This window comes from Amia ocellicauda, unplaced genomic scaffold (genome assembly GCF_036373705.1).
Source record: "Amia ocellicauda isolate fAmiCal2 unplaced genomic scaffold, fAmiCal2.hap1 HAP1_SCAFFOLD_47, whole genome shotgun sequence".
NCBI lineage: Eukaryota > Metazoa > Chordata > Actinopteri > Amiiformes > Amiidae > Amia > Amia ocellicauda.
In genome coordinates, this window is record NW_027102983.1 from 299003 (window position 1) to 318998 (window position 19996).

Here is a 19996-nt window from a genome sequence, read left to right on the forward strand (position 1 = left end):
GTTGTGCGTTAGCTGGGGTGCCACACCAGACCGGAACTATATATTACAAAACGAACACATTCTCTTGATAAAACAGCTGTAATTGAGTGCCTGACACGCCAGTCAAGCGCAATCTTGAGAAGGTGTGCATTTCAGTAAGGATTTCAATTGACATGCAGTATGAAACTGAAAGGAGGTTGCATCACTATGATGCATAACATTGCATGTATTGTATTTTCAAGTGTGTGCATTCATCCTGTTGTCATTTTGTTTTGAATGCAGAAGAATCATTCAACAGGTTGCTGAGACAAATGTAAACCAGTAAAACATATGAAGAGAAACAAACCTTGAATATAAGTTCAGTTGTTTAAACATTTGACAAACTATGGTGAGGGGGTAAGAAAACACACAAATCCAGCAGCTCCTGTATTTCAATACACCAGAACCCAATATTATTGGCGAGTCGGGTAGTCCATCATCACAGTTCGAGGGCAGGCATCATTTCAGTAATTTCATCCCGTTGCATTCACATCCGTGCCTTGAATGAGATTGAATGTGATCTTTGCTCTCAAGTATTTTCCCAAGTTTTACACTTTCGTGCTTTGCATGAATGGGAATGGAACCGTGTGTGTTGAATGAGGCTCCTTGTGAGCACTGAACTTTGTCCGGTGGAGTTCCTTTTTGTGTTGCTGTAATTGTGTCATTTCTCGATGAGAAAGATTAGGCAACATTTAGTCACTTCTAGCCATGATGCTCAATTTATTTACGAATGTACACTAGTTACTAGGGACCGTTTACGTTGGAGAACAAGATCTATTCTATGCCTGTGTATTTGGGGAAGTCAAATCTGAAATAATGATGAAATTGCGTGTATCCAAAGTTAAAACTCGTGATTTGTCGCCCTCTGGTGTGTAAAAGATGCAAAAGCTTACAGCACCTGGTATTCCCAGGCGGTCTCCCATCCAAGTACTGACCAGGCCCGAGCCTGCTTAGCTTCCGAGATCGGACGAGATCGGGCGTTTTCAGGCTAGTATGGCCGTAAGCCAGGGAGGCTGTCCCTGACGCTCTACTTAAAGGGAAGGCAATATCCGTTTCTTCCGCTCATACTTGCAATTGAACTGTCTCTCTACTCTAAAGTCCGGGACACACCAGCGCGCCGCAGACAGTCCCTGCTAACACGAAACGTTGTGGCAACGTTGTGCGTTAGCTGGGGTGCCACACCAGACCGGAACTATATATTACAAAACGAACACATTGTCTTGATAAAACAGCTGTAATTGAGTGCCTGACACGCCAGTCAAGCGCAATCTTGAGAAGGTGTGCATTTTAGTAAGGATTTCAATTGACATGCAGTATGAAACTGAAAGGAGGTTGCATCACTATGATGCATAACATTGCATGTATTGTATTTTCAAGTGTGTGCATTCATCCTGTTGTCATTTTGTTTTGAAAGCAGAAGAATCATTCAACAGGTTGCTGAGACAAATGTAAACCAGTAAAACATATGAAGAGAAACAAACCTTGAATATAAGTTCAGTTGTTTAAACATTTGACAAACTATGGTGAGGGGGTAAGAAAACACACAAATCCAGCAGCTCCTGTATTTCAATACACCAGAACCCAATATTATTGGCGAGTCGGGTAGTCCATCATCACAGTTCGAGGGCAGGCATCATTTCAGTAATTTCATCCCGTTGCATTCACATCCGTGCCTTGAATGAGATTGAATGTGATCTTTGCTCTCAAGTATGTTCCCAAGTTTTACACTTTCGTGCTTTGCATGAATGGGAATGGAACCGTGTGTGTTGAATGAGGCTCCTTGTGAGCACTGAACTTTGTCCGGTGGAGTTCCTTTTTGTGTTGCTGTAATTGTGTCATTTCTCGATGAGAAAGATTAGGCAACATTTAGTCACTTCTAGCCATGATGCTCAATTTATTTACGAATGTACCCTAGTTACTAGGGACCGTTTACGTTGGAGAACAAGATCTATTGTATGCCTGTGTATTTGGGGAAGTCAAATCTGAAATAATGATGAAATTGCGTGTATCCAAAGTTAAAACTCGTGATTTGTCGCCCTCTGGTGTGTAAAAGATGCAAAAGCTTACAGCACCTGGTATTCCCAGGCGGTCTCCCATCCAAGTACTGACCAGGCCCGAGCCTGCTTAGCTTCCGAGATCGGACGAGATCGGGCGTATTCAGGCTAGTATGGCCGTAAGCCAGGGAAGCTGTCCCTGACGCTCTACTTAAAGGGAAGGCAATATCCGTTTCTGCCGCTCATACTTGCAGTTGAACTGTCTCTCTACTCTAAAGTCCGGGACACACCAGCGCGCCGCAGACAGTCCCTGCTAACACGAAACGTTGTGGCAACGTTGTGCGTTAGCTGGGGTGCCACACCAGACCGGAACTATATTTTACAAAACGAACACATTGTCTTGATAATACAGCTGTAATTGAGTGCCTGACATGCCAGTCAAGCGCAATCTTGAGAAGGTGTGCATTTCAGTAAGGATTTCAATTGACATGCAGTATGAAACTGAAAGGAGGTTGCATCACTATGATGCATAACATTGCATGTATTGTATTTTCAAGTGTGTGCATTCATCCTGTTGTCATTTTGTTTTGAAAGCAGAAGAATCATTCAACAGGTTGCTGAGACAAATGTAAACCAGTAAAACATATGAAGAGAAACATACCTTGAATATAAGTTCAGTTGTTTAAACATTTGACAAACTATGGTGAGGGGGTAAGAAAACACACAAATCCAGCAGCTCCTGTATTTCAATACACCAGAACCCAATATTATTGGCGAGTCGGGTAGTCCATCATCACAGTTCGAGGGCAGGCATCATTTCAGTAATTTCATCCCGTTGCATTCACATCCGTGCCTTGAATGAGATTGAATGTGATCTTTGCTCTCAAGTATGTTCCCAAGTTTTACACTTTCGTGCTTTGCATGAATGGGAATGGAACCGTGTGTGTTGAATGAGGCTCCTTGTGAGCACTGAACTTTGTCCGGTGGAGTTCCTTTTTGTGTTGCTGTAATTGTGTCATTTCTCGATGAGAAAGATTAGGCAACATTTAGTCACTTCTAGCCATGATGCTCAATTTATTTACGAATGTACCCTAGTTACTAGGGACCGTTTACGTTGGAGAACAAGATCTATTGTATGCCTGTGTATTTGGGGAAGTCAAATCTGAAATAATGATGAAATTGCGTGTATCCAAAGTTAAAACTCGTGATTTGTCGCCCTCTGGTGTGTAAAAGATGCAAAAGCTTACAGCACCAGGTATTCCCAGGCGGTCTCCCATCCAAGTACTGACCAGGCCCGAGCCTGCTTAGCTTCCGAGATCGGACGAGATCGGGCGTATTCAGGCTAGTATGGCCGTAAGCCAGTGAGGCTGTCCCTGACGCTCTACTTAAAGGGAAGGCAATATCCGTTTCTGCCGTTCATACTTACAGTTGAACTGTCTCTCTACTCTAAAGCCCGGGACACACCAGCGCGCCGCAGACAGTCCCTGCTAACACGCCACGTTGTGGCAACATTGTGGCAACGTTGTGCGTTAGCTGGGGTGCCACACCAGACCGGAACTATATATTACAAAACGAACACATTGTCTTGATAAAACAGCTGTAATTGAGTGCCTGACACGCCCGTCAAGCGCAATCTTGAGAAGGTGTGCATTTCAGTAAGGATTTCAATTGACATGCAGTATGAAACTGAAAGGAGGTTGCATCACTATGATGCATAACATTGCATGTATTGTATTTTCAAGTGTGTGCATTCATCCTGTTGTCATTTTGTTTTGAAAGCAGAAGAATCATTCAACAGGTTGCTGAGACAAATGTAAACCAGTAAAACATATGAAGAGAAACAAACCTTGAATATAAGTTCAGTTGTTTAAACATTTGACAAACTATGGTGAGGGGGTAAGAAAACACACAAATCCAGCAGCTCCTGTATTTCAATACACCAGAACCCAATATTATTGGCGAGTCGGGTAGTCCATCATCACAGTTCGAGGGCAGGCATCATTTCAGTAATTTCATCCCGTTGCATTCACATCCGTGCCTTGAATGAGATTGAATGTGATCTTTGCTCTCAAGTATGTTCCCAAGTTTTACACTTTCGTGCTTTGCATGAATGGGAATGGAACCGTGTGTGTTGAATGAGGCTCCTTGTGAGCACTGAACTTTGTCCGGTGGAGTTCCTTTTTGTGTTGCTGTAATTGTGTCATTTCTCGATGAGAAAGATTAGGCAACATTTAGTCACTTCTAGCCATGATGCTCAATTTATTTACGAATGTACCCTAGTTACTAGGGACCGTTTACATTGGAGAACAAGATCTATTGTATGCCTGTGTATTTGGGGAAGTCAAATCTGAAATAATGATGAAATTGCGTGTATCCAAAGTTAAAACTCGTGATTTGTCGCCCTCTGGTGTGTAAAAGATGCAAAAGCTTACAGCACCTGGTATTCCCAGGCGGTCTCCCATCCAAGTACTGACCAGGCCGGAGCCTGCTTAGCTTCCGAGATCGGACGAGATCGGGCGTATTCAGGCTAGTATGGCCGTAAGCCGGGGAGGCTGTCCCTGATGCTCTACTTAAAGGGAAGGCAATATCCGTTTCTGCCGCTCATACTTGCAGTTGAACTGTCTCTCTACTCTAAAGTCCGGGACACACCAGCGCGCCGCAGACAGTCCCTGCTAACACGAAACGTTGTGGCAACGTTGTGCGTTAACTGGGGTGCCACACCAGACCGGAACTATATTTTACAAAACGAACACATTGTCTTGATAATACAGCTGTAATTGAGTGCCTGACACGCCAGTCAAGCGCAATCTTGAGAAGGTGTGCATTTCAGTAAGGATTTCAATTGACATGCAGTATGAAACTGAAAGGAGGTTGCATCACTATGATGCATAACATTGCATGTATTGTATTTTCAAGTGTGTGCATTCATCCTGTTGTCATTTTGTTTTGAAAGCAGAAGAATCATTCAACAGGTTGCTGAGACAAATGTAAACCAGTAAAACATATGAAGAGAAACAAACCTTGAATATAAGTTCAGTTGTTTAAACATTTGACAAACTATGGTGAGGGGGTAAGAAAACACACAAATCCAGCAGCTCCTGTATTTCAATACACCAGAACCCAATATTATTGGCGAGTCGGGTAGTCCATCATCACAGTTCGAGGGCAGGCATCATTTCAGTAATTTCATCCCGTTGCATTCACATCCGTGACTTGAATGAGATTGAATGTGATCTTTGCTCTCAAGTATGTTCCCAAGTTTTACACTTTCGTGCTTTGCATGAATGGGAATGGAACCGTGTGTGTTGAATGAGGCTCCTTGTGAGCACTGAACTTTGTCCGGTGGAGTTCCTTTTTGTGTTGCTGTAATTGTGTAATTTCTCGATGAGAAAGATTAGGCAACATTTAGTCACTTCTAGCCATGATGCTCAATTTATTTACGAATGTACCCTAGTTACTAGGGACCGTTTACGTTGGAGAACAAGATCTATTGTATGCCTGTGTATTTGGGGAAGTCAAATCTGAAATAATGATGAAATTGCGTGTATCCAAAGTTAAAACTCGTGATTTGTCGCCCTCTGGTGTGTAAAAGATGCAAAAGCTTACAGCACCTGGTATTCCCAGGCGGTCTCCCATCCAAGTACTGACCAGGCCCGAGCCTGCTTAGCTTCCGAGATCGGACGAGATCGGGCGTATTCAGGCTAGTATGGCCGTAAGCCAGGGAGGCTGTCCCTGACGCTCTACTTAAAGGGAAGGCAATATCCGTTTCTGCCGCTCATACTTGCAGTTGAACTGTCTCTCTACTCTAAAGTCCGGGACACACCAGCGCGCCGCAGACAGTCCCTGCTAACACGAAACGTTGTGGCAACGTTGTGCGTTAGCTGGGGTGCCACACCAGACCGGAACTATATATTACAAAACGAACACATTGTCTTGATAAAACAGCTGTAATTGAGTGCCTGACACGCCAGTCAAGCGCAATCTTGAGAAGGTGTGCATTTCAGTAAGGATTTCAATTGACATGCAGTATGAAACTGAAAGGAGGTTGCATCACTATGATGCATAACATTGCATGTATTGTATTTTCAAGTGTGTGCATTCATCCTGTTGTCATTTTGTTTTGAAAGTAGAAGAATCATTTTTGCTGAGGTTGCTGAGACAAATGTAAACCAGTAAAACATATGAAGAGAAACAAACCTTGAATATAAGTTCAGTTGTTTAAACATTTGACAAACTATGGTGAGGGGGTAAGAAAACACACAAATCCAGCAGCTCCTGTATTTCAATACACCAGAACCCAATATTATTGGCGAGTCGGGTAGTCCATCATCACAGTTCGAGGGCAGGCATCATTTCAGTAATTTCATCCCGTTGCATTCACATCCGTGCCTTGAATGAGATTGAATGTGATCTTTGCTCTCAAGTATGTTCCCAAGTTTTACACTTTCGTGCTTTGCATGAATGGGAATGGAACCGTGTGTGTTGAATGAGGCTCCTTGTGAGCACTGAACTTTGTCCGGTGGAGTTCTTTTTTGTGTTGCTGTAATTGTGTCATTTCTCGATGAGAAAGATTAGGCAACATTTAGTCACTTCTAGCCATGATGCTCAATTTATTTATGAATGTACCCTAGTTACTAGGGACCGTTTACGTTGGAGAACAAGATCTATTGTATGCCTGTGTATTTGGGGAAGTCAAATCTGAAATAATGATGAAATTGCGTGTATCCAAAGTTAAAACTCGTGATTTGTCGCCCTCTGGTGTGTAAAAGATGCAAAAGCTTACAGCACCTGGTATTCCCAGGCGGTCTCCCATCCAAGTACTGACCAGGCCCGAGCCTGCTTAGCTTCCGAGATCGGACGAGATCGGGCGTATTCAGGCTAGTATGGCCGTAAGCCAGAAAGGCTGTCCCTGACGCTCTACTTAAAGGGAAGGCAATATCCGTTTCTGCCGTTCATACTTACAGTTGAACTGTCTCTCTACTCTAAAGCCCGGGACACAGCAGCGCGCCGCAGATAGTCCCTGCTAACACGCCACGTTGTGGCAACATTGTGGCAACGTTGTGCGTTAGCTGGGGTGCCACACCAGACCGGAACTATATATTACAAAACGAACACATTGTCTTGATAAAACAGCTGTAATTGAGTGCCTGACACGCCAGTCAAGCGCAATCTTGAGAAGGTGTGCATTTCAGTAAGGATTTCAATTGACATGCAGTATGAAACTGAAAGGAGGTTGCATCACTATGATGCATAACATTGCATGTATTGTATTTTCAAGTGTGTGCATTCATCCTGTTGTCATTTTGTTTTGAAAGCAGAAGAATCATTCAACAGGTTGCTGAGACAAATGTAAACCAGTAAAACATATGAAGAGAAACAAACCTTGAATATAAGTTCAGTTGTTTAAACATTTGACAAACTATGGTGAGGGAGTAAGAAAACACACAAATCCAGCAGCTCCTGTATTTCAATACACCAGAACCCAATATTATTGGCGAGTCGGGTAGTCCATCATCACAGTTCGAGGGCAGGCATCATTTCAGTAATTTCATCCCGTTGCATTCACATCCGTGCCTTGAATGAGATTGAATGTGATCTTTGCTCTCAAGTATGTTCCCAAGTTTTACACTTTCGTGCTTTGCATGAATGGGAATGGAACCGTGTGTGTTGAATGAGGCTCCTTGTGAGCACTGAACTTTGTCCGGTGGAGTTCCTTTTTGTGTTGCTGTAATTGTGTAATTTCTCGATGAGAAAGATTAGGCAACATTTAGTCACTTCTAGCCATGATGCTCAATTTATTTACGAATGTACCCTAGTTACTAGGGACCGTTTACGTTGGAGAACAAGATCTATTGTATGCCTGTGTATTTGGGGAAGTCAAATCTGAAATAATGATGAAATTGCGTGTATCCAAAGTTAAAACTCGTGATTTGTCGCCCTCTGGTGTGTAAAAGATGCAAAAGCTTACAGCACCTGGTATTCCCAGGCGGTCTCCCATCCAAGTACTGACCAGGCCCGAGCCTGCTTAGCTTCCGAGAACGGACGAGATCGGGCGTATTCAGGCTAGTATGGCCGTAAGCCAGGGAGGCTGTCCCTGACGCTCTACTTAAAGGGAAGGCAATATCCGTTTCTGCCGCTCATACTTGCAGTTGAACTGTCTCTCTACTCTAAAGTCCGGGACACACCAGCGCGCCGCAGACAGTCCCTGCTAACACGAAACGTTGTGGCAACGTTGTGCGTTAGCTGGGGTGCCACACCAGACCGGAACTATATATTACAAAACGAACACATTGTCTTGATAAAACAGCTGTAATTGAGTGCCTGACACGCCAGTCAAGCGCAATCTTGAGAAGGTGTGCATTTCAGTAAGGATTTCAATTGACATGCAGTATGAAACTGAAAGGAGGTTGCATCACTATGATGCATAACATTGCATGTATTGTATTTTCAAGTGTGTGCATTCATCCTGTTGTCATTTTGTTTTGAAAGTACAAGAATCATTTTTGCTGAGGTTGCTGAGACAAATGTAAACCAGTAAAACATATGAAGAGAAACAAACCTTGAATATAAGTTCAGTTGTTTAAACATTTGACAAACTATGGTGAGGGGGTAAGAAAACACACAAATCCAGCAGCTCCTGTATTTCAATACACCAGAACCCAATATTATTGGCGAGTCGGGTAGTCCATCATCACAGTTCGAGGGCAGGCATCATTTCAGTAATTTCATCCCGTTGCATTCACATCCGTGCCTTGAATGAGATTGAATGTGATCTTTGCTCTCAAGTATGTTCCCAAGTTTTACACTTTCGTGCTTTGCATGAATGGGAATGGAACCGTGTGTGTTGAATGAGGCTCCTTGTGAGCACTGAACTTTGTCCGGTGGAGTTCCTTTTTGTGTTGCTGTAATTGTGTCATTTCTCGATGAGAAAGATTAGGCAACATTTAGTCACTTCTAGCCATGATGCTCAATTTATTTATGAATGTACCCTAGTTACTAGGGACCGTTTACGTTGGAGAACAAGATCTATTGTATGCCTGTGTATTTGGGGAAGTCAAATCTGAAATAATGATGAAATTGCGTGTATCCAAAGTTAAAACTCGTGATTTGTCGCCCTCTGGTGTGTAAAAGATGCAAAAGCTTACAGCACCTGGTATTCCCAGGCGGTCTCCCATCCAAGTACTGACCAGGCCCGAGCCTGCTTAGCTTCCGAGATCGGACGAGATCGGGCGTATTCAGGCTAGTATGGCCGTAAGCCAGAAAGGCTGTCCCTGACGCTCTACTTAAAGGGAAGGCAATATCCGTTTCTGCCGTTCATACTTACAGTTGAACTGTCTCTCTACTCTAAAGCCCGGGACACAGCAGCGCGCCGCAGATAGTCCCTGCTAACACGCCACGTTGTGGCAACATTGTGGCAACGTTGTGCGTTAGCTGGGGTGCCACACCAGACCGGAACTATATATTACAAAACGAACACATTGTCTTGATAAAACAGCTGTAATTGAGTGCCTGACACGCCAGTCAAGCGCAATCTTGAGAAGGTGTGCATTTCAGTAAGGATTTCAATTGACATGCAGTATGAAACTGAAAGGAGGTTGCATCACTATGATGCATAACATTGCATGTATTGTATTTTCAAGTGTGTGCATTCATCCTGTTGTCATTTTGTTTTGAAAGCAGAAGAATCATTCAACAGGTTGCTGAGACAAATGTAAACCAGTAAAACATATGAAGAGAAACAAACCTTGAATATAAGTTCAGTTGTTTAAACATTTGACAAACTATGGTGAGGGGGTAAGAAAACACACAAATCCAGCAGCTCCTGTATTTCAATACACCAGAACCCAATATTATTGGCGAGTCGGGTAGTCCATCATCACAGTTCGAGGGCAGGCATCATTTCAGTAATTTCATCCCGTTGCATTCACATCCGTGCCTTGAATGAGATTGAATGTGATCTTTGCTCTCAAGTATTGTCCCAAGTTTTACACTTTCGTGCTTTGCATGAATGGGAATGGAACCGTGTGTGTTGAATGAGGCTCCTTGTGAGCACTGAACTTTGTCCGGTGGAGTTCCTTTTTGTGTTGCTGTAATTGTGTCATTTCTCGATGAGAAAGATTAGGCAACATTTAGTCACTTCTAGCCATGATGCTCAATTTATTTACGAATGTACACTAGTTACTAGGGACCGTTTACGTTGGAGAACAAGATCTATTGTATGCCTGTGTATTTGGGGAAGTCAAATCTGAAATAATGATGAAATTGCGTGTATCCAAAGTTAAAACTCGTGATTTGTCGCCCTCTGGTGTGTAAAAGATGCAAAAGCTTACAGCACCTGGTATTCCCAGGCGGTCTCCCATCCAAGTACTGACCAGGCCCGAGCCTGCTTAGCTTCCGAGATCGGATGAGATCGGGCGTATTCAGGCTAGTATGGCCGTAAGCCAGAGAGGCTGTCCCTGACGCTCTACTTAAAGGGAAGGCAATATCCGTTTCTGCCGCTCATACTTGCAATTGAACTGTCTCTCTACTCTAAAGTCCGGGACACACCAGCGCGCCGCAGACAGTCCCTGCTAACACGAAACGTTGTGGCAACGTTGTGCGTTAGCTGGGGTGCCACACCAGACCGGAACTATATATTACAAAACGAACACATTGTCTTGATAAAACAGCTGTAATTGAGTGCCTGACACGCCAGTCAAGCGCAATCTTGAGAAGGTGTGCATTTCAGTAAGGATTTCAATTGACATGCAGTATGAAACTGAAAGGAGGTTGCATCACTATGATGCATAACATTGCATGTATTGTATTTTCAAGTGTGTGCATTCATCCTGTTGTCATTTTGTTTTGAAAGCAGAAGAATCATTCAACAGGTTGCTGAGACAAATGTAAACCAGTAAAACATATGAAGAGAAACAAACCTTGAATATAAGTTCAGTTGTTTAAACATTTGACAAACTATGGTGAGGGGGTAAGAAAACACACAAATCCAGCAGCTCCTGTACTTCAATACACCAGAACCCAATATTATTGGCGAGTCGGGTAGTCCATCATCACAGTTCGAGGGCAGGCATAATTTCAGTAATTTCATCCCGTTGCATTCACATCCGTGCCTTGAATGAGATTGAATGTGATCTTTGCTCTCAAGTATGTTCCCAAGTTTTACACTTTCGTGCTTTGCATGAATGGGAATGGAACCGTATGTGTTGAATGAAGCTCCTTGTGAGCACTGAACTTTGTCCGGTGGAGTTCCTTTTTGTGTTGCTGTAATTGTGTCATTTCTCGATGAGAAAGATTAGGCAACATTTAGTCACTTCTAGCCATGATGCTCAATTTATTTACGAATGTACCCTAGTTACTAGGGACCGTTTACGTTGGAGAACAAGATCTATTGTATGCCTGTGTATTTGGGGAAGTCAAATCTGAAATAATGATGAAATTGCGTGTATCCAAAGTTAAAACTCGTGATTTGTCGCCCTCTGGTGTGTAAAAGATGCAAAAGCTTACAGCACCTGGTATTTCCAGGCAGTCTCCCATCCAAGTACTGACCAGGCCCAAGCCTGCTTAGCTTCCGAGATCGGACGAGATCGGGCGTATTCAGGCTAGTATGGCCGTAAGCCAGGGAGGCTGTCCCTGACGCTCTACTTAAAGGGAAGGCAATATCCGTTTCTGCCGTTCATACTTACAGTTGAACTGTCTCTCTACTCTAAAGCCCGGGACACACCAGCGCGCCGCAGACAGTCCCTGCTAACACGCCACGTTGTGGCAACATTGTGGCAACGTTGTGCGTTAGCTGGGGTGCCACACCAGACCGGAACTATATATTACAAAACGAACACATTGTCTTGATAAAACAGCTGTAATTGAGTGCCTGACACGCCAGTCAAGCGCAATCTTGAGAAGGTGTGCATTTCAGTAAGGATTTAAATTGACATGCAGTATGAAACTGAAAGGAGGTTGCATCACTATGATGCATAACATTGCATGTATTGTATTTTCAAGTGTGTGCATTCATCCTGTTGTCATTTTGTTTTGAAAGCAGAAGAATCATTCAACAGGTTGCTGAGACAAATGTAAACCAGTAAAACATATGAAGAGAAACAAACCTTGAATATAAGTTCAGTTGTTTAAACATTTGACAAACTATGGTGAGGGGGTAAGAAAACACACAAATCCAGCAGCTCCTGTATTTCAATACACCAGAACCCAATATTATTGGCGAGTCGGGTAGTCCATCATCACAGTTCGAGGGCAGGCATCATTTCAGTAATTTCATCTTGTTGCATTCACATCCGTGCCTTGAATGAGATTGAATGTGATCTTTGCTCTCAAGTATGTTCCCAAGTTTTACACTTTCGTGCTTTGCATGAATGGGAATGGAACCGTGTGTGTTGAATGAGGCTCCTTGTGAGCACTGAACTTTGTCCGGTGGAGTTCCTTTTTGTGTTGCTGTAATTCTGTCATTTCTCGATGAGAAAGATTAGGCAACATTTAGTCACTTCTAGCCATGATGCTCAATTTATTTATGAATGTACCCTAGTTACTAGGGACCGTTTACATTGGAGAACAAGATCTATTGTATGCCTGTGTATTTGGGGAAGTCAAATCTGAAATAATGATGAAATTGCGTGTATCCAAAGTTAAAACTCGTGATATGTCGCCCTCTGGTGTGTAAAAGATGCAAAAGCTTACAGCACCTGGTATTCCCAGGCGGTCTCCCATCCAAGTACTGACCAGGCCCGAGCCTGCTTAGCTTCCGAGATCGGACGAGATCGGGCGTATTCAGGCTAGTATGGCCGTGAGCTAGGAATGCTGTCCCTGACGCTCTACTTAAAGGGAAGGCAATATCCGTTTCTGCCGTTCATACTTACAGTTGAACTGTCTCTCTACTCTAAAGCCCGGGACACACCAGCGCGCCGCAGACAGTCCCTGCTAACACGCCACGTTGTGGCAACATTGTGGCAACGTTGTGCGTTAGCTGGGGTGCCACACCAGACCGGAACTATATATTACAAAACGAACACATTGTCTTGATAAAACAGCTGTAATTGAGTGCCTGACACGCCAGTCAAGCGCAATCTTGAGAAGGTGTGCATTTCAGTAAGGATTTCAATTGACATGCAGTATGAAACTGAAAGGAGGTTGCATCACTATGATGCATAACATTGCATGTATTGTTTTTACAAGTGTGTGCATTCATCCTGTTGTCATTTTGTTTTGAAAGCAGAAGAATCATTCAACAGGTTGCTGAGACAAATGTAAACCAGTAAAACATATGAAGAGAAACAAACCTTGAATATAAGTTCAGTTGTTTAAACATTTGACAAACTATGGTGAGGGGGTAAGAAAACACACAAATCCAGCAGCTCCTGTATTTCAATACACCAGAACCCAATATTATTGGCGAGTCGGGTAGTCCATCATCACAGTTCGAGGGCAGGCATCATTTCAGTAATTTCATCCCGTTGCATTCACATCCGTGCCTTGAATGAGATTGAATGTGATCTTTGCTCTCAAGTATGTTCCCAAGTTTTACACTTTCGTGCTTTGCATGAATGGGAATGGAACCGTGTGTGTTGAATGAGGCTCCTTGTGAGCACTGAACTTTGTCCGGTGGAGTTCCTTTTTGTGTTGCTGTAATTGTGTCATTTCTCGATGAGAAAGATTAGGCAACATTTAGTCACTTCTAGCCATGATGCTCAATTTATTTACGAATGTACCCTAGTTACTAGGGACCGTTTACATTGGAGAACAAGATCTATTGTATGCCTGTGTATTTGGGGAAGTCAAATCTGAAATAATGATGAAATTGCGTGTATCCAAAGTTAAAACTCGTGATTTGTCGCCCTCTGGTGTGTAAAAGATGCAAAAGCTTACAGCACCTGGTATTCCCAGGCGGTCTCCCATCCAAGTACTGACCAGGCCCGAGCCTGCTTAGTTTCCGAGATCGGACGAGATCGGGCGTATTCAGGCTAGTATGGCCGTAAGCCAGGGAGGCTGTCCCTGACGCTCTACTTAAAGGGAAGGCAATATCCGTTTCTGCCGCTCATACTTACAGTTGAACTGTCTCTCTACTCTAAAGTCCGGGACACACCAGCACGCCGCAGACAGTCCCTGCTAACACGAAACGTTGTGGCAACGTTGTGCGTTAGCTGGGGTGCCACACCAGACCTATGTATTACAAAACGAACACATTGTCTTGATAAAACAGCTGTAATTGAGTGCCTGACACGCCAGTCAAGCGCAATCTTGAGAAGGTGTGCATTTCAGTAAGGATTTCAATTGACATGCAGTATGAAACTGAAAGGAGGTTGCATCACTATGATGCATAACATTGCATGTATTGTATTTTCAAGTGTGTGCATTCATCCTGTTGTCATTTTGTTTTGAAAGCAGAAGAATCATTCAACAGGTTGCTGAGACAAATGTAAACCAGTAAAACATATGAAGAGAAACAAACCTTGAATATAAGTTCAGTTGTTTAAACATTTGACAAACTATGGTGAGGGGGTAAGAAAACACACAAATCCAGCAGCTCCTGTATTTCAATACACCAGAACCCAATATTATTGGCGAGTCGGGTAGTCCATCATCACAGTTCGAGGGCAGGCATCATTTCAGTAATTTCATCCCGTTGCATTCACATCCGTGCCTTGAATGAGATTGAATGTGATCTTTGCTCTCAAGTATGTTCCCAAGTTTTACACTTTCGTGCTTTGCATGAATGGGAATGGAACCGTGTGTGTTGAATGAGGCTCCTTGTGAGCACTGAACTTTGTCCGGTGGAGTTCCTTTTTGTGTTGCTGTAATTGTGTCATTTCTCGATGAGAAAGATTAGGCAACATTTAGTCACTTCTAGCCATGATGCTCAATTTATTTACGAATGTACCCTAGTTACTAGGGACCGTTTACGTTGGAGAACAAGATCTATTGTATGCCTGTGTATTTGGGGAAGTCAAATCTGAAATAATGATGAAATTGCGTGTATCCAAAGTTAAAACTCGTGATTTGTCGCCCTCTGGTGTGTAAAAGATGCAAAAGCTTACAGCACCTGGTATTCCCAGGCGGTCTCCCATCCAAGTACTGACCAGGCCCGAGCCTGCTTGGCTTCCGAGATCGGACGAGATCGGGCGTATTCAGGCTAGTATGGCCGTAAGCCAGGGAGGCTGTCCCTGACGCTCTACTTAAAGGGAAGGCAATATCCGTTTCTGCCGTTCATACTTACAGTTGAACTGTCTCTCTACTCTAAAGCCCGGGACACACCAGCGCGCCGCAGACAGTCCCTGCTAACACGCCACGTTGTGGCAACATTGTGGCAACGTTGTGCGTTAGCTGGGGTGCCACACCAGACCGGAACTATATTTTACAAAACGAACACATTGTCTTGATAAAACAGCTGTAATTGAGTGCCTGACACGCCAGTCAAGCGCAATCTTGAGAAGGTGTGCATTTCAGTAAGGATTTCAATTGACATGCAGTATGAAACTGAAAGGAGGTTGCATCACTATGATGCATAACATTGCATGTATTGTATTTTCAAGTGTGTGCATTCATCCTGTTGTCATTTTGTTTTGAAAGCAGAAGAATCATTCAACAGGTTGCTGAGACAAATGTAAACCAGTAAAACATATGAAGAGAAACAAACCTTGAATATAAGTTCAGTTGTTTAAACATTTGACAAACTATGGTGAGGGGGTAAGAAATGACACAAATCCAGCAGCTCCTGTATTTCAATACACCAGAAGCCAATATTATTGGCGAGTCGGGTAGTCCATCATCACAGTTCGAGGGCAGGCATCATTTCAGTAATTTCATCCCGTTGCATTCACATCCGTGCCTTGAATGAGATTGAATGTGATCTTTGCTCTCAAGTATGTTCCCAAGTTTTACACTTTCGTGCTTTGCATGAATGGGAATGGAACCGTGTGTGTTGAATGAGGCTCCTTGTGAGCACTGAACTTTGTCCGGTGGAGTTCCTTTTTGTGTTGCTGTAATTGTGTAATTTCTCGATGAGAAAGATTAGGCAACATTTAGTCACTTCTAGCCATGATGCTCAATTTATTTACGAATGTACCCTAGTTACTAGGGACCGTTTACGTTGGAGAACAAGATCTATTGTATGCCTGTGTATTTGGGGAAGTCAAATCTGAAATAATGATGAAATTGCGAGTATCCAAAGTTAAAACTCGTGATTTGTCGCCCTCTGGTGTGTAAAAGATGCAAAAGCTTACAGCACCTGGTATTCCCAGGCGGTCTCCCATCCAAGTACTGACCAGGCCCGAGCCTGCTTAGCTTCCGAGATCGGACGAGATCGGGCGTATTCAGGCTAGTATGGCCGTAAGCCAGGGAGGCTGTCCCTGACGCTCTACTTAAAGGGAAGGCAATATCCGTTTCTGCCGCTCATACTTGCAGTTGAACTGTCTCTCTACTCTAAAGTCCGGGACACACCAGCGCGCCGCAGACAGTCCCTGCTAACACGAAACGTTGTGGCAACGTTGTGCGTTAGCTGGGGTGCCACACCAGACCGGAACTATATATTACAAAACGAACACATTGTCTTGATAAAACAGCTGTAATTGAGTGCCTGACACGCCAGTCAAGCGCAATCTTGAGAAGGTGTGCATTTCAGTAAGGATTTCAATTGACATGCAGTATGAAACTGAAAGGAGGTTGCATCACTATGATGCATAACATTGCATGTATTGTATTTTCAAGTGTGTGCATTCATCCTGTTGTCATTTTGTTTTGAAAGTAGAAGAATCATTTTTGCTGAGGTTGCTGAGACAAATGTAAACCAGTAAAACATATGAAGAGAAACAAACCTTGAATATAAGTTCAGTTGTTTAAACATTTGACAAACTATGGTGAGGGGGTAAGAAAACACACAAATCCAGCAGCTCCTGTATTTCAATACACCAGAACCCAATATTATTGGCGAGTCGGGTAGTCCATCATCACAGTTCGAGGGCAGGCATCATTTCAGTAATTTCATCCCGTTGCATTCACATCCGTGCCTTGAATGAGATTGAATGTGATCTTTGCTCTCAAGTATGTTCCCAAGTTTTACACTTTCGTGCTTTGCATGAATGGGAATGGAACCGTGTGTGTTGAATGAGGCTCCTTGTGAGCACTGAACTTTGTCCGGTGGAGTTCCTTTTTGTGTTGCTGTAATTGTGTCATTTCTCGATGAGAAAGATTAGGCAACATTTAGTCACTTCTAGCCATGATGCTCAATTTATTTATGAATGTACCCTAGTTACTAGGGACCGTTTACGTTGGAGAACAAGATCTATTGTATGCCTGTGTATTTGGGGAAGTCAAATCTGAAATAATGATGAAATTGCGTGTATCCAAAGTTAAAACTCGTGATTTGTCGCCCTCTGGTGTGTAAAAGATGCAAAAGCTTACAGCACCTGGTATTCCCAGGCGGTCTCCCATCCAAGTACTGACCAGGCCCGAGCCTGCTTAGCTTCCGAGATCGGACGAGATCGGGCGTATTCAGGCTAGTATGGCCGTAAGCCAGAAAGGCTGTCCCTGACGCTCTACTTAAAGGGAAGGCAATATCCGTTTCTGCCGTTCATACTTACAGTTGAACTGTCTCTCTACTCTAAAGCCCGGGACACAGCAGCGCGCCGCAGATAGTCCCTGCTAACACGCCACGTTGTGGCAACATTGTGGCAACGTTGTGCGTTAGCTGGGGTGCCACACCAGACCGGAACTATATATTACAAAACGAACACATTGTCTTGATAAAACAGCTGTAATTGAGTGCCTGACACGCCAGTCAAGCGCAATCTTGAGAAGGTGTGCATTTCAGTAAGGATTTCAATTGACATGCAGTATGAAACTGAAAGGAGGTTGCATCACTATGATGCATAACATTGCATGTATTGTATTTTCAAGTGTGTGCATTCATCCTGTTGTCATTTTGTTTTGAAAGCAGAAGAATCATTCAACAGGTTGCTGAGACAAATGTAAACCAGTAAAACATATGAAGAGAAACAAACCTTGAATATAAGTTCAGTTGTTTAAACATTTGACAAACTATGGTGAGGGGGTAAGAAAACACACAAATCCAGCAGCTCCTGTATTTCAATACACCAGAACCCAATATTATTGGCGAGTCGGGTAGTCCATCATCACAGTTCGAGGGCAGGCATCATTTCAGTAATTTCATCCCGTTGCATTCACATCCGTGCCTTGAATGAGATTGAATGTGATCTTTGCTCTCAAGTATTGTCCCACGTTTTACACTTTCGTGCTTTGCATGAATGGGAATGGAACCGTGTGTGTTGAATGAGGCTCCTTGTGAGCACTGAACTTTGTCCGGTGGAGTTCCTTTTTGTGTTGCTGTAATTGTGTCATTTCTCGATGAGAAAGATTAGGCAACATTTAGTCACTTCTAGCCATGATGCTCAATTTATTTACGAATGTACACTAGTTACTAGGGACCGTTTACGTTGGAGAACAAGATCTATTGTATGCCTGTGTATTTGGGGAAGTCAAATCTGAAATAATGATGAAATTGCGTGTATCCAAAGTTAAAACTCGTGATTTGTCGCCCTCTGGTGTGTAAAAGATGCAAAAGCTTACAGCACCTGGTATTCCCAGGCGGTCTCCCATCCAAGTACTGACCAGGCCCGAGCCTGCTTAGCTTCCGAGATCGGATGAGATCGGGCGTATTCAGGCTAGTATGGCCGTAAGCCAGAGAGGCTGTCCGTGACGCTCTACTTAAAGGGAAGGCAATATCCGTTTCTGCCGCTCATACTTGCAATTGAACTGTCTCTCTACTCTAAAGTCCGGGACACACCAGCGCGCCGCAGACAGTCCCTGCTAACACGAAACGTTGTGGCAACGTTGTGCGTTAGCTGGGGTGCCACACCAGACCGGAACTATATATTACAAAACGAACACATTGTCTTGATAAAACAGCTGTAATTGAGTGCCTGACACGCCAGTCAAGCGCAATCTTGAGAAGGTGTGCATTTCAGTAAGGATTTCAATTGACATGCAGTATGAAACTGAAAGGAGGTTGCATCACTATGATGCATAACATTGCATGTATTGTATTTTCAAGTGTGTGCATTCATCCTGTTGTCATTTTGTTTTGAAAGCAGAAGAATCATTCAACAGGTTGCTGAGACAAATGTAAACCAGTAAAACATATGAAGAGAAACAAACCTTGAATATAAGTTCAGTTGTTTAAACATTTGACAAACTATGGTGAGGGGGTAAGAAAACACACAAATCCAGCAGCTCCTGTACTTCAATACACCAGAACCCAATATTATTGGCGAGTCGGGTAGTCCATCATCACAGTTCGAGGGCAGGCATAATTTCAGTAATTTCATCCCGTTGCATTCACATCCGTGCCTTGAATGAGATTGAATGTGATCTTTGCTCTCAAGTATGTTCCCAAGTTTTACACTTTCGTGCTTTGCATGAATGGGAATGGAACCGTATGTGTTGAATGAAGCTCCTTGTGAGCACTGAACTTTGTCCGGTGGAGTTCCTTTTTGTGTTGCTGTAATTGTGTCATTTCTCGATGAGAAAGATTAGGCAACATTAAGTCACTTCTAGCCATGATGCTCAATTTATTTACGAATGTACCCTAGTTACTAGGGACCGTTTACGTTGGAGAACAAGATCTATTGTATGCCTGTGTATTTGGGGAAGTCAAATCTGAAATAATGATGAAATTGCGTGTATCCAAAGTTAAAACTCGTGATTTGTCGCCCTCTGGTGTGTAAAAGATGCAAAAGCTTACAGCACCTGGTATTTCCAGGCAGTCTCCCATCCAAGTACTGACCAGGCCCAAGCCTGCTTAGCTTCCGAGATCGGACGAGATCGGGCGTATTCAGGCTAGTATGGCCGTAAGCCAGGGAGGCTGTCCCTGACGCTCTACTTAAAGGGAAGGCAATATCCGTTTCTGCCGTTCATACTTACAGTTGAACTGTCTCTCTACTCTAAAGCCCGGGACACACCAG

At 43.4% G+C, this 19996-nt stretch overlaps 17 non-coding genes across 17 annotated transcripts; all 17 read right to left on the bottom strand.

Moving 5' to 3' along the window:
* Positions 1-904: 904 nt before the first annotated feature.
* Positions 905-1023, bottom strand: LOC136737065 (5S ribosomal RNA). The gene has a single exon (XR_010812039.1). It is a non-coding gene; the product is annotated as a 5S ribosomal RNA (ribosomal RNA).
* Positions 1024-2078: 1055 nt separating this feature from the next.
* Positions 2079-2197, bottom strand: LOC136736942 (5S ribosomal RNA). Its single transcript, XR_010811921.1, has one exon. It is a non-coding gene; the product is annotated as a 5S ribosomal RNA (ribosomal RNA).
* Positions 2198-3252: 1055 nt separating this feature from the next.
* LOC136737083 (5S ribosomal RNA) lies at positions 3253-3371 on the bottom strand. The gene has a single exon (XR_010812056.1). It is a non-coding gene; the product is annotated as a 5S ribosomal RNA (ribosomal RNA).
* A 1066-nt stretch (positions 3372-4437) lies between these two features.
* On the bottom strand, positions 4438-4556 carry LOC136737275 (5S ribosomal RNA). The gene has a single exon (XR_010812240.1). It is a non-coding gene; the product is annotated as a 5S ribosomal RNA (ribosomal RNA).
* Positions 4557-5611: 1055 nt separating this feature from the next.
* On the bottom strand, positions 5612-5730 carry LOC136736943 (5S ribosomal RNA). The gene has a single exon (XR_010811922.1). It is a non-coding gene; the product is annotated as a 5S ribosomal RNA (ribosomal RNA).
* A 1058-nt stretch (positions 5731-6788) lies between these two features.
* Positions 6789-6907, bottom strand: LOC136736944 (5S ribosomal RNA). Its single transcript, XR_010811923.1, has one exon. It is a non-coding gene; the product is annotated as a 5S ribosomal RNA (ribosomal RNA).
* Positions 6908-7973: 1066 nt separating this feature from the next.
* Positions 7974-8092, bottom strand: LOC136737305 (5S ribosomal RNA). Its single transcript, XR_010812269.1, has one exon. It is a non-coding gene; the product is annotated as a 5S ribosomal RNA (ribosomal RNA).
* Positions 8093-9150: 1058 nt separating this feature from the next.
* On the bottom strand, positions 9151-9269 carry LOC136736945 (5S ribosomal RNA). The gene has a single exon (XR_010811924.1). It is a non-coding gene; the product is annotated as a 5S ribosomal RNA (ribosomal RNA).
* A 1066-nt stretch (positions 9270-10335) lies between these two features.
* Positions 10336-10454, bottom strand: LOC136736922 (5S ribosomal RNA). Its single transcript, XR_010811916.1, has one exon. It is a non-coding gene; the product is annotated as a 5S ribosomal RNA (ribosomal RNA).
* A 1055-nt stretch (positions 10455-11509) lies between these two features.
* On the bottom strand, positions 11510-11628 carry LOC136736642 (5S ribosomal RNA). The gene has a single exon (XR_010811703.1). It is a non-coding gene; the product is annotated as a 5S ribosomal RNA (ribosomal RNA).
* Positions 11629-12694: 1066 nt separating this feature from the next.
* LOC136737303 (5S ribosomal RNA) lies at positions 12695-12813 on the bottom strand. Its single transcript, XR_010812267.1, has one exon. It is a non-coding gene; the product is annotated as a 5S ribosomal RNA (ribosomal RNA).
* Positions 12814-13879: 1066 nt separating this feature from the next.
* LOC136737332 (5S ribosomal RNA) lies at positions 13880-13998 on the bottom strand. The gene has a single exon (XR_010812295.1). It is a non-coding gene; the product is annotated as a 5S ribosomal RNA (ribosomal RNA).
* A 1050-nt stretch (positions 13999-15048) lies between these two features.
* LOC136737178 (5S ribosomal RNA) lies at positions 15049-15167 on the bottom strand. Its single transcript, XR_010812147.1, has one exon. It is a non-coding gene; the product is annotated as a 5S ribosomal RNA (ribosomal RNA).
* Positions 15168-16233: 1066 nt separating this feature from the next.
* LOC136736946 (5S ribosomal RNA) lies at positions 16234-16352 on the bottom strand. The gene has a single exon (XR_010811925.1). It is a non-coding gene; the product is annotated as a 5S ribosomal RNA (ribosomal RNA).
* Positions 16353-17410: 1058 nt separating this feature from the next.
* Positions 17411-17529, bottom strand: LOC136736947 (5S ribosomal RNA). The gene has a single exon (XR_010811926.1). It is a non-coding gene; the product is annotated as a 5S ribosomal RNA (ribosomal RNA).
* Positions 17530-18595: 1066 nt separating this feature from the next.
* On the bottom strand, positions 18596-18714 carry LOC136736948 (5S ribosomal RNA). The gene has a single exon (XR_010811927.1). It is a non-coding gene; the product is annotated as a 5S ribosomal RNA (ribosomal RNA).
* Positions 18715-19769: 1055 nt separating this feature from the next.
* On the bottom strand, positions 19770-19888 carry LOC136736644 (5S ribosomal RNA). The gene has a single exon (XR_010811704.1). It is a non-coding gene; the product is annotated as a 5S ribosomal RNA (ribosomal RNA).
* Between the last annotated feature and the right edge of the window lie 108 nt (positions 19889-19996).